We start from the raw sequence: 13,574 nt of genomic DNA on the forward strand, positions 1-13,574 counted from the left end.
ATCCTAGAATGACCTCTAGCTTTGCATCCAACAAGCATCGCGGGTGCTTATCAGAAAGATCTTCAAGAGTTCTAATTATATTCAAGTCATCAAGATATACAGTTATAAAAGCAAATCCTGATTGTGATTTTTTTTTTTTATAAAAATACAGAAGGATTATTTTGATATCCTTCTTTCAATAAATATCCACTCAGGTAATTGTAGCACATCCGTCCTGATTGTTTTAATCCATATAGTGATCTATGTAACTTTATTGAATACCATTCTCGAGAATTTGATGTATATGTTTCAGGTACCTTACATCCTTCTGGGATTCTTATATAAATATCATTATGAAGAGATCCATATAAATATGTTGTGACTACGTCTATAAGATGCATATCCGACTTTCATACATAGTCAAACCAATTAAATATCTTAATGTAATTACATCCAAATGTAATTACATCCACCACCAGAAAATACGTCTCCTCATAACAATACCAGGCCTTTGTGAAAAACCTTGTGCAACTAGTCTTGCTTTATATCTTGTGATCTCATTATTTTCATTTCTTTTCCTCACAAATACCCATTTGTATCCCACAGGTTTAACATCTTCTGGTGTTCGGACTATTGTCCAAAAATCTGAAGTTTTGAAAGCGAGTTTAATTCTACCTCGATTGCTTCTTTTCACTGAAGTCGATCTTTTCTATGTCGACATTCTTCAACAAATTTCGGTTTAGGATCCTCATTTTCATATATAATATCAAGAGCAACATTATATGCAAAAATTTTGTCATAATTACATTAGTTCGATTCCATCTTTTTCCTGTCATGACATAGTTTATTGAAATCTCATTATTATCTTTAGGTATTTCACCTTCCTCACTAGTCATGTCGAGGATTTCTTCATGTGTATTTACATCCTCAACCAAGTTTTTTTCACTATTAATTATTTTTTGTTTTTTAAGATTTTTATCTTTGGAACCCACTGGTCTACCACGCTTCTAGCATGTTCCAGATTCATTAATGACAACTTCTTGTATTGGGATATCAATTTTTGATTGAATATTTGCAGTTGATATATTTGACTTAGTTATTTTCTTTGCATCTATAAATGCATCTGGTAATTGATTTGCTATATTTTGCTAATGATTATTTTCTGAACTTTAAGTTCACAATGATCTGTATGGGTATCTAAATGAGACAATACCGATGCATTCCATGTAATTTCTTTTTCCAATTTCTTAATTCCTCCCCCTAAAGTTGGAAAATTTGTCTCATTTGAAAATTTTGTCTCATTAAAATGACAATCAGCAAATCATGCAGTAAATACATCACCCGTCAGGGATTCAAGATATGTAATAATTGATGGGGAATCATATCCAACAATTCCTAACCTCCTTTGAAGACCCACCTTAGTGCGTTATGGTGGATAAATTGGAACATATACCACACATACAAAAATTCTCAGATGGAAAATATTTGGCTCATGACCATAAGCTAATTTTAATGGCGAGTACTTAAGATAAGCTATTGACCTAATGTGTACAAGTGATGCTGCATGCAAAAGAGCATATCCTCGTACAGATGAAGGAAGCTTAGCTCTCATAAATAATGGTCTTCTAATTAATTGCAAATGTTTTATAAATGATTATGCTAAACCATTTTGTGTATGACCATGAGCTATAGGATGTTTAATAGTTATCCCACTTGACATACAATAATTATCAAAAGTTTGGGATGTAAATTCACCAGTATTATTAAGAAGAATGGTCTTAATTGTATAATTAGAAAATTATGCTCTTAATTTAATTATTTGAGCAAGTAATCTTGCAAATGCAAGATTTCGACTTGATAATAGGCATACGTGTGACCATCTACTGGATGCATCTATTAATACTATAAAATATCTAAGTGGTCCACTTTGTGGGTTAATAGGTCCATATATATCACCATAAATTCTTTCAAAAAAATGCAGGTGATTCAGTCCCCACTTTAGCTGGTGATGGTCTAATTATCAATTTTCCTTGAGAGCAAGCATTACATGATAATTCATTAAATTGAAGAATCTGCTGGCTTTTCAATGGATGTCCATTTGAATTCTCAATAAATCTTCTCATCATTATAGATCCTGGATGACTCAATCGGTCATACAAAATTGTAAATATGTTTGGATTCATGAACTTTAGGTTCAGTGTTACATATGTTTCAATTATTCGTATATGAGTATAATATAATCCATAAGATAAAACAGACAACTTTTCCAATATATGTTTTTCATTTGGGACGGTGGATGTAATATATAGATATTCCACATTATTCTTACTATCAGTCTCAATATGATAACCATTGCAATGTATATCTTTAAAACTTAGAAGATTTCTCCTTGATTGACTAGAGAACAATGCATCGTCAATTGTAAATTTTATTCCTCTAGGCAAAATAATATTTTCTTTTCCAAAACCATCGATCAGGTTTGTAGAACTGATATTGTATTGACTTTTGCTTCCAGTATTGTCTGTTTGTTAAAATATTTTTTTACTTGTAAGTATTGTATGTATAGTTGCACTGTCTGCTAGACATAGATCTTCTTTACTCATTTTTGAATCATCCAACATATGAAAATGATCCAGGTTTCTTTAGGACCTAACTTTAGCGGAGAAGACGACAGGAGCTCATGCTGATAACGTGTTGTGAATTTGAGGAGTACAACGAGAACACGGATGATAATACAATATAATATTAAAATAAATATAATATAATAATATCATAATTAAATATTAAAATAAATAAAACATAATATATAAATAAAATAAATAAATAAATTAACAAAATAAGAAATGAGAAAATCTCAAATTTCTCCACTTTATCCAATTTGTATGGAATTTCCCAATGTGTGTCTTTCAAAACCCACCAAAGGCCACTATTTATACCAAGTAGGAGATGGATTTTATGGACACTAAGAATGAGTATTTGCAAGACACATGGGTAATACTTTGGAAAATGAGGGCATCACACATGGTCAATGGACACTAAATATGAGCATTTAATGAGCATCTATTTTCTATAATATTTATAATAGTTTTTTATATTTTTAAGTCTTTTAGTTTTTATATTTTTAAATCCATATAATAAATTCTAATATTTTTATTGTGAGTACTTTAAATCAATATAGAGATATATTTCAGAAGAAAAACCAAGAATCTATAAAGACTATAGAATTGTCATATAAAAAAATCAATTTAGGACTTGGCCTAAAAACTAAAACTTCTTATTATAATTATAATATTCAAGATGAAGTTCATGTACTTGTAAAAATATTTTTATTAGTGGTCAGCATATATATCGGACAGTGTGCCTCTATATGAAATTCCTGGATCGCCACTATATGCCTGATCTTTTTCTTTGAATTCTAATGGTAATGAAAAAGAGACAAAGAGAGACAAATAATACTTTAGTTAAATTATATATAACCTTCAATTATAGCAGCCTAGTGCATTGGGACAGGGACAAAATAAGAGAATATAGACAAATATATTAGAGAAATAAAAGGTTTGAAAGTGACAACTCAATTTTAAAAAAACAAAAAATCTATAGAATATCAATTTAAATGTTCACAATGTTATAAAAGATGAATATAGAAAAATATAATATTAGAATAAATAATTAAAATAAAATAAGTAAGGAAAATTATGAAATTTATGGAAATTTCTCATCAATTGGTGTGCTATTTAAATTCCACCAAATGTCACTATTTATAGGCCATTTGGTAACTAGGATGTGGTCTTACATGGACATCAAACATGAAAAATTACAAAACACATGGACAATATGAAGAATGATATATGGGGAGATGGAAGAGTGACAAATGGCTTTTAAGATACTAAGCTTAAACATCTATTTTTGTAATATATATATATATATAATACTCCCCTTTAGATGCTCATTATATATGAAATATGCCTCATTAAAATTTTAATAGGAAAATTTTCAATGGAAAAAATCCTAGTGAAGGAAAAAAAGTACATATTTCATATAATTTAATAATCCTAAAAGAATACAATATATTTTCTCCTCTTATGGAAATATCACTTGAGATCTTTGAATCGCCACATTCCAATTTTATGTACCAATTTTTCAAAGGTTGCGGTAGGTAATGACTTTGTAAATAAGTCAGCTAGGTTATCATTCAAACAAATTTATTGCACAATGATGTCACGATTTTCTTCGAGATCATGAGTGTAGAAAAACTTTTGTGAAATATGTTTTGTTCTATTTTTTTTCATATATATCCTCTTTTGATTTGGGCTATACATGTTGCGTATGATATCGTTGGAATATTTTTACTAGAAGACAAGCCACATGTATCACAAATATGTTGAATCATTGATCTTAACCATACAAATTCTCGACTAGTCTTGTGAATTACAAGAATTTCAACATGAATTGAGTAAGTGGTTATGATTTGTTTTATTGATTGCCAGGATATAACAATTCCTCTGCATGTGAATAAATAACATGTTTGAGATCTAGCATTTTTTAGATAAGATAAATATCCAAAATCTACATAACCAACTAGATAAAAATCTGATTTATTTGAATAAAATAAACCCATATCAATGATTGCTCAGAGATAACAGAGAATATACTTAATTTCATTCCAATATCTTTTTGTTGGAGAAGAACTGTATCTAGCTAATAAATTTACTGAAAATGCAATATCTGATATTTTAGTATTAAAACAAGATATATAAGTGCATCAATTGCACTAAAATATGGTACTTTGAGATCAAGAAGTTTTTCATTATCATTTTGAGGTCGAAATATATCTTTCTTTATATCCCGTGAACGAACGTCCATTGGAATGTTTAATGGATATGTTTTGTCCATATAGAATCTTTTCAAAACTTTTCTTGTGTAAGTTAACTGATGAACAAATATCCCATATACTAAATGCTTAGTTTGCAAGTCAAAACAAAATTTTGTTTTCCTGAGATCTTTCATCTTGATAGCAGACTTTTTGGTATCGCTCCTGAAAGACCACAAATCAAATAAATTTATAATCTCACTAATCAAGAACTTCAACTAACAAGTAATCAGTAGTAAAGGCGGGGTCGAACCACAAGAAGCCTAAGATAAAATCTCCATAAGCTAAATTAGTCTTTGGAAAGAAGTAAAAATGCGCGGGGAGGGAGGGGGGGTTGGTTGTTTGGTTCGGCAGGAAAACTAAATGCGGAAATTTTAAGTGTGGAAAGTAAGATAAATTGAGAAAGAAAGAGAGCAAATACGAGATTACCTTCTCCAATTAAGAGACTTTCGGGCTATCTATAGACCAATTCATTGATTAATCATGCCATTATTCATGGATTATCTACTTCTCAAGCCCAGTTGAATGAACGGAAATCCGGATAAACTCCCTAGGGAAAACTAACATGGTATCGATTCCTAAATTAACTAAGTAGTCTCACACAAGACTATTTACTTAGGTAATCGCATTAAGCTCTTGGATTGAATATTACGTTAAGTTAAATTGTCCAAATCTAACCTAATGTATTTCCATTCCTTAGGTTTCGTTATCTTTCGCTACGGATAACCCTAGAATCCTAGTAATCGAACCACAGTTATAACTAAAACCTATCGCTACTTGAATTAAGCATACTTCGGATGCAATTACGGACATTTAAAACAAGACATTTAAAACAAACACAGCATAAGAAAATTAACATATGAGTATTAATGATTAAGTTGTCAATTTAATATACTCATACATTCATTCTAGGCATTCAAATGAAGAAAGGAAAACAAGAAGAAGCCATAAAAAAACCAAAACAATTAATCAAAATCTCATAAATCCATAACGCCCAACAAAACTCAAAATCGACGTTTGGGCCTTCAATCATATATCGAATCCGAATCTCGATGCCAAAATATACAAGTAAGTTTCAAAATACAATGAAATCTCATGGGTTTTGGCCAAGAATGGCCAAAATCGAGCTTAAAGCTCGGAAATCGGCCTAACTCCCCTCCCCCCTTTTCCTAAATGAGAAAGAAATGAATTTATACAACAATCACAATGTAACGACGTTGGTAGGAGAGTAATTACGCTACAATCAGAGCACAAGTCTCAAGCGTAAGGTAACATAGTTACTCTAAGGTGATTTGGGCAGATGCAAGCGTTTCTTTGTGTTTTCTGTCAAAATACGTAGCGTAACTATGCTAGGTGTAGCGCAATTACGCTGCATGAAATGTGAAGCTACTGCCTTGCAATGTAATTTTACACTTGGTAGAGGGTAGTTACGCTGGCTCAAAGGGCATTTTCGTCATTTTATTTCATTTGAAATTTGAATGCTCAATTTAGCTCCTAATTGCTCTAAATCAATCCCGAACAACTTGTAATTGTCCATTCTACCTTCTAGCTACCTGAAACTTGTAAAAAGACTAAATAAACACATTAAACATAGTAACGACCCTGAATTAAGAAGAAGAAGATTGCACATTTTCGATGCTATCACTTCTCAAATTCTTTTTAAGATATTCTATTGCTTTTGAAAGCTCTTCATGAGTTCCAGTTATATTTAAATCATCAACATATACAATTATAATGAAAATCCTAAATGTGATTTCTTTATAAAAAGCACACGAACATATTGGATTGTTTCGATATCCTTTTTTCAACAAATATCTACTCAAGCAATTGTACCACATTCGTCCTGATTGTTTCAATCCATATAGTGATCTCTGTAACTTTATTGAATATACAATTCTCAAGAACTTGATTTATATGTTTCAAGTATCTTAAATCTTTCTGAGATTTTCATATAAATATCATTATCAAGTCCACCACTGGAGAATATGTCTCTTTATAATCAATAACAGGTCTTTGTAAAAAATCTTGTGCAATTAGTCTTGCTTTATCTTGTGACCTCATTATTTTTATTTCTTTTTCACACAAATATCCATTTGTATCTCACAAGTTTGACATCTTCTGGTGTTCGAACCATTGGTACAAAAACCTGATGGTTTGAAAGTGAGTTTAATTCTTTCTTGATTGCTTCTTTCCACTGAGGCAAAACTTTTCCATGTTGACATATTTTAACTGATTTTGGTTCAGAATCCCCACTTTCAGATATAATATCAAGAGCAACATTGTACGCAAAAATATTGTTAATAACTATATTAGTTTAGTTCAATCTTTTTCTTGTCATGACATAGTTTATTGAAATCTCATTATTATCATTAGGTATTTCACCTTCTCATAAGTCATGTCAAAGATTTCTTTATGAGTATTTACATCCTCAACCAAGTCTTTTTTACATTGTTATTTTACTTTTTCGAGGACTTTTATATTTGGAACTCACTAGTCTACTATGCTTCTGGTGTGTTTCAGACTCATTATTGACAACTTGCTGTGTTGAGATATCAATTTTCAATGGAATATTTACAGTTGGTATATGTGACTTATTTGCTTTCTTTGTATCTATAAATGCATCTGGTAAATGATTTTCTATATTTTGTAAATGAATTATTTTCTGACCTTCAAGTTTACATTGATTTACGAGGATCTAAATGAGATAATAATGATGCATTCCATGTAATTTCTTTTCCAACTTCTTAATTCCTCCTCCTAATGTTGGAAAATTTGTCCCTTAAAATGGCTCAGCAAATCATGCAGTAAATACATCACCTTTTCAAGGGTTCAAGATATTTAATAACTGATCAGGAATCAAATCCAATATATATTCTTAACCTTCTTTGAGGACCCATCTTAGTACATTGTGGTGGAGCGATTGGAATATATACTGTACATCCAAAAAATTTAAGATGGGAAATATTTGGCTCATGACCATAAGCTAACTGTAATGGTGAGTACTTATGATAATCTACTGGCCAATACATATAAGTGATGCAGCATGCAAAATAGCATGACCCTATATAGATGTAGGAAGCTTAATTCTCATAAGCAATGGTCTAATAATTAATTGCAAATGTTTTATAAATGGTTTTACAAAACCATTTTGTGTATGAATATGAGCTACAAGATGTTCAACACTTATCCCAATGTATAATAATTATCAAAAGCTTGAGATGTATGTTCACCAGTATTATCAAGATGAATAGTCTTAATTGTATAGTCAGGAAATTGTACTTTTAACTTAATTATTTGAGCAAGTAATCTTGCAAATCGATACAGTGAATGGAACAACAAGTGTTTCTTTTGACTTTGAGAATATCTATAATTAATGTTGTTTCCAAGTGTTGTTTTTCTTATTGTAATTATTTTCTTTTAAGGAAGAAACATGAATCATTTTCATATATCGCTTGATTAAAAATGAGCAAAAAAGATCTATGTCTAACAGACATTGTAACTACATACACAATACTTACAAGTAAAAAATACTTTTCTAAATTGATAATGTTGAAAGCAAAAGTAAATGCAATATCAGGTTCGACAAACTTAATTGAAGGTTTTGGAAAAGCAAATATTATTTTATCTAGAGGGATAAAATCCACAATTGATAATGCATTTTACTCTAGTCAATCAAAGAGAAATCCTCTAAGTTTTAAAGATATACATTACAATAGTTATATTGAGACTGATAGTAAGAATAATGTGAAATATCTATATATTATCTCTCCAGTCTCACATGAAAAACGTAGAAAAGTTACCTACTTTATCTTCTAAATTTTGTTACTCATATACAAGTAAATGAAACATATGAAACAATGAAACTAAAGTTCATGAATCCATACATATTTACAATTTGGCATGGTCGATTAGGTTATCTAGGATCTATAATAATGAGAAGAATTATTGAGAATTCATATGGACATCCATTGAAGAGCCATAAGAGTCTTCATCTAATGAATTATCATGTGATGCTTACTTTTAAGGTAAATTAACATTAGACCATCACCAACTAAAGTCAAAACTGAATCACCTACTTTTTCTTTTATTTATTTAGAAAGCTTGATATCAATTAAGTGTTTTGATACAAATATGTGACCAATGCCCAGTCATACCATATTGAAAGATTTTTTGTTCTTCATCTTTTGAATTCTTATCTTGTGGAGTCTTTTCTTTATGATCATCATTTCAAGTGGTTCTTTTGAAATCTGAATGATTAAAATGACCACCACGAAGATAATAATTATTTCTTCCTTTGTCATTTTCACGACCTTTGACCAAGACCCTGACCCTGACCACGATTATTAAAATTCAAGCATTCACTTCAGGGAATGATGTTGCTCCGGTTGATCGAGATTTTTGGTTCTTCATCAATAACTCATTACTTTGTTTGACTACAAGAAGACATGAGATGAGTTAAGAATATTTTTTAACATATTGGAGACATGAATAATAGAAAATGTCTTCTCTAACATATTGGGATCAATAATTTTTTCTCCGTATAACAACAATTTTGAACTGATTTTAAATAATTCGGAATTGTATCACTTACTGATTTAAAAGCTTATAGCTTCAAGTGCATCCATTCATAACGAGCTTTAGGAAGAATATATATATATATATATATTATTGTGATCATACCTCTCTTTCAAATTATTCCACAAGATACGAGGATCTTTTATTTTAAGATACTCCATTTTTAATCCCTCATGGAGATGATGACGAAGGAATATCATAGTTTTTGCTTTGCCTTGTCGTATTCCCTTTTTGAATAGTCTATCCAAGGTTCATAGCATTCTAGTGAATTGTAGCATCAAGTACCCATGACAAATAATTATTATCATTAATGTCAAGGGTTGTATCTTTTAATTTTGTAAAGTTTATCATGGTAATACTATCACAAAACATTGTATTTATATTTAAAATTTAACATGTACCAAATATGCAAAATAACATTTAATTTATTAATTAAAATAAAGAGAAAAAAACCAGACCTATCTTAAGGACTTACCTTCAGCGGGAGAAATGATAGGAGCTCGTGCTAATAATGTATTGTGAAAAATGGAGAGCAAAGCGGCACACAACAGAAACATGGATATGGAGAAAATATAATATTAAAATAAATAACTAAAATAAAATAATTATAGGAAATTAGAAAAGAAAATTATGAAAATTTCTCACCAATGTGTGTGCTATTTAAATTCCATCAAATGCTACTATTTATAGGCCATTTGGTAACTAAGATGTGGTCTTACATGGACACCAAACATGAATAATTACAAGGCACATGGACAATACGAAAAATGACACGAGGAGATGAAAGAGTGACAAATGACTTTTAGAAGACTATGCATTGGATATCTCTTTTTGTAATATATATTTAGTCCGGAATATTTGTGAACTTGAAATGGAAAAAAAATGGTGAAAAAACTTCAGAAAGGGAGACAAATTTGAAGCAGAAAAAAGTGAGAAATAAAATAAGGAAATAAAATTTTAAACATTTTTTTAAAAAAACAAATTTCCTTTTAAAAAAATAAAACTAAGTTATCTTCAAAAAAGAATCAATAGGTCATATACAAATTACCATGAATTTGGAAATATTTCAATTATACCCTTTTGGAAAGACTAAATTATATAAAATAAGTTTAAAAAATAGTTTTGAATTTTCAAAAGTTTTATTAATTCTCTTAAAATTTTATAGAAAAAAATACAACTACCTTTAATTATTTATGAAAACCGTTAATGATTTGTTTAATTGGCATAGTGCTCGTACTATCAACCTCAAAGTTAAAAGGTTTGATTCCCCCACCCCACACTTTAATTACAATACCTTTGTAAATAAAAATAAAAATAAAAATACTTCTAAACTTTCAAAAGTTTTATTAGTACCGGTAAAGAACCAAAATCATAAGGTCAATAACAAAAACACCTTTTCTGGATCCCTTTAAAAACTTAAGTTGAAATAAAAAATTAATAATAATTACAAATCTCATCCAAAAGACAATTGGATTAAAAGAAACATGATAACCATGGAAAACCAATGTCATATGCAGTCCCTTGGCATGGTTATAGATTCTTCCTGTCATGTGCCAATCTGAAAAACATATCATAAGAAATGATGAGTATTAAATATTCAATAAATGATCCACTAATGCATCCACTAGGTGAACATGTTAACCTTCCTATCCGGACACCGGTATACATTTTATAACATGAAAGTCGTGGTGATCTCGAAGGAATAAAAATCAATCATAATTGGCGAACCTGCAGAAATACAAATCAGTTATAAGTGGTGAATTTGAAGGAACACAAATTACTCAATAAGTGGTGAATCCCAAATGAATACAAGTTAGTCATGAGTGGTGAATCCGAAGGAATACAAATCAGTCATAAATGGTGAACCCGAAGGATCACAAATCAGTCATAAGTGGTGAACTCGAAGGAACACAAATAATTCATTAGTGGTTAACCCGAAGGTTCACAAGCATAAGATGTACACAACCAATAGGGAAGCTAACAGTCACCATCTAATCTAGCATGCATGCATCAATCAATAGACCTCTGGCATGCAGATTGTAAACATAAGAACTTGTGTCATGTTCATAACAACATAGCTCATAGATTAACAGAATGCCCACATAATCCTTACATCATCGAAGCATGGAAAATCATTCCATAACATTTATATGCTCAATGTTATCATTAGAGATGTCCATGGGGTGGGGCGGGGCAGGGCCGGGGATGTCATTCCCCATCCCCGTCCTCGTTCCCCATTTCATTCTCCATCCCCGTGAAATTCCCCACGGGGATCGGGGTGGAGATTTTCTGCAGGAAATTCGTAGGGATTGAGTTCCCCGCGAGAAATTTTTTCCCGTTTTTTTTTTTTTTTTTTTTTTTTTTTTTTTTTTTTTTTACAAAAAGTCAATTAATTTAAATCATTAGTGCGAGCAAATTTTAATTAATAATTAACTTTATCACTAAATTGTTTATTATGGTTAGTTTTAGATGCCAATTTGAATTTAAAGATAAATTACTCAAATTTTGGCCTAAAAAAGCTAATTAATTTTTTAGTAAAAAGAAATAAATATAAATCAAATTATTTACATATTAAATCTAAATTTAAACATTCAATTTAAACCTATTCATTATCTTTCCCAATAAATAATCAAATTTGAAATTTAAATGTAATATTTATATAATAATAATAATAAATAACATTAAATAACTATACTAAATAAATATGTAAAGGCAAATCGGGGCGAGGCAGGGGACAGGGAACCCCGTTTAGCTCACGAAGAATTTTTTCTCCCACATTCTCTCCCATTCCCCGCCCCATGGGGAAATTGGACATCTCTAGTTATCATCAACAACTTGATTAGGGTGTGTGGCTCAAGGGTAAACCGATAGTAAGACACTTACTTCAATATGAAGCTGAAATAATAATTCTGCAAACAAATAACCTCCTCTATCTAACTTCACAACTTTGAACGCAAACCTAAGCCATGATCAAAAAGTTAAGTTAGACATTTGAGCCTAATTTCATGTATCAATTCACCCAAACCACTCTAAATGCCTTTACCCAAATTTTTCAGCAACCAAAATTAATCTACAAAAGGGTCATCAAGGCATAGAACTTATCAAATCTTGCAAAAATCAACCTTCAATACCGCTGAACAGTAGACCTTTGACCTCAAATCTTCTAATCCAACCTTCAAGATTACCATAAAACCTTGAATTTAAACCCATACCCAATTGGTAACAAAAAAAAAAAAAAAATAAATAACACTAAAACCCAAAACTCACTAAAAAGAAAATCACCAAACCGGTGACTGGAACAAGGTAGACGTGATGGGTGGCGGGCTGCTGGTGCGACAAAGGATCTGAAGAGAGAGAGAGTGGTGTTTTTTCACCCCTCCCTAGATTACCCTCTTAATCCGAGAAGGGATGTGAAGATAGCAATTGTCAACCCTCTTATGACAACTATTGCCCAACATACTCCTGAATACTTGTATCCTTGGCACTTGTTGCACCTGATTAGCAGTTTATAATCCTCTAGAACTTAACACACAGTTTCAGCAACAACCTTAAGCATATAATTTACTGTTAATCAGAAATATCAACATCAACATACATAATAGTTTTTATAAACCACAACCATACATAACATTTGTTCAATGCAACTCTACCCTTTTCCACTATCATGGACATAAAACTAAATAACAGAACATGATGAGCCATCTAATTTCCGCTCTCTGTGGGTCTGAGAACTGATTGACTGGCAGAACTGCTAGGCCTCGAAACATCGACCGCTACCTGAGGAGGAAAACATTTTTAAAGAGTGAGCTGGAAAGCCTACTGAGTGACTATCTTAAATAAAACATACTTTAAATCATAAATAACATGAAATTGCTTATTAAGGAAACAGTTATAAAATCATGGTTAGGGTTTTGGAAATGGAATTGAAATCTTAAAAATATATATATATCTTATAAAAAGAAAACATCGAAATAAACTCATTAGCATCTTTTTGAAAAACCCCACTACTCCACTGCTCGAACATGTGAGAGAGCCTTTTTTCTCAATCTCTAATAACCTTAGTTGAGAGAGGGCTCTTTTAATCGATCTCATCAGCGTTGTTAATATAGTCATACGTGCACACAAAGCTGATCACCTTACCATACCTTCG

This window comes from Benincasa hispida, chromosome 11 (genome assembly GCF_009727055.1).
Source record: "Benincasa hispida cultivar B227 chromosome 11, ASM972705v1, whole genome shotgun sequence".
Lineage (NCBI taxonomy): Eukaryota > Viridiplantae > Streptophyta > Magnoliopsida > Cucurbitales > Cucurbitaceae > Benincasa > Benincasa hispida.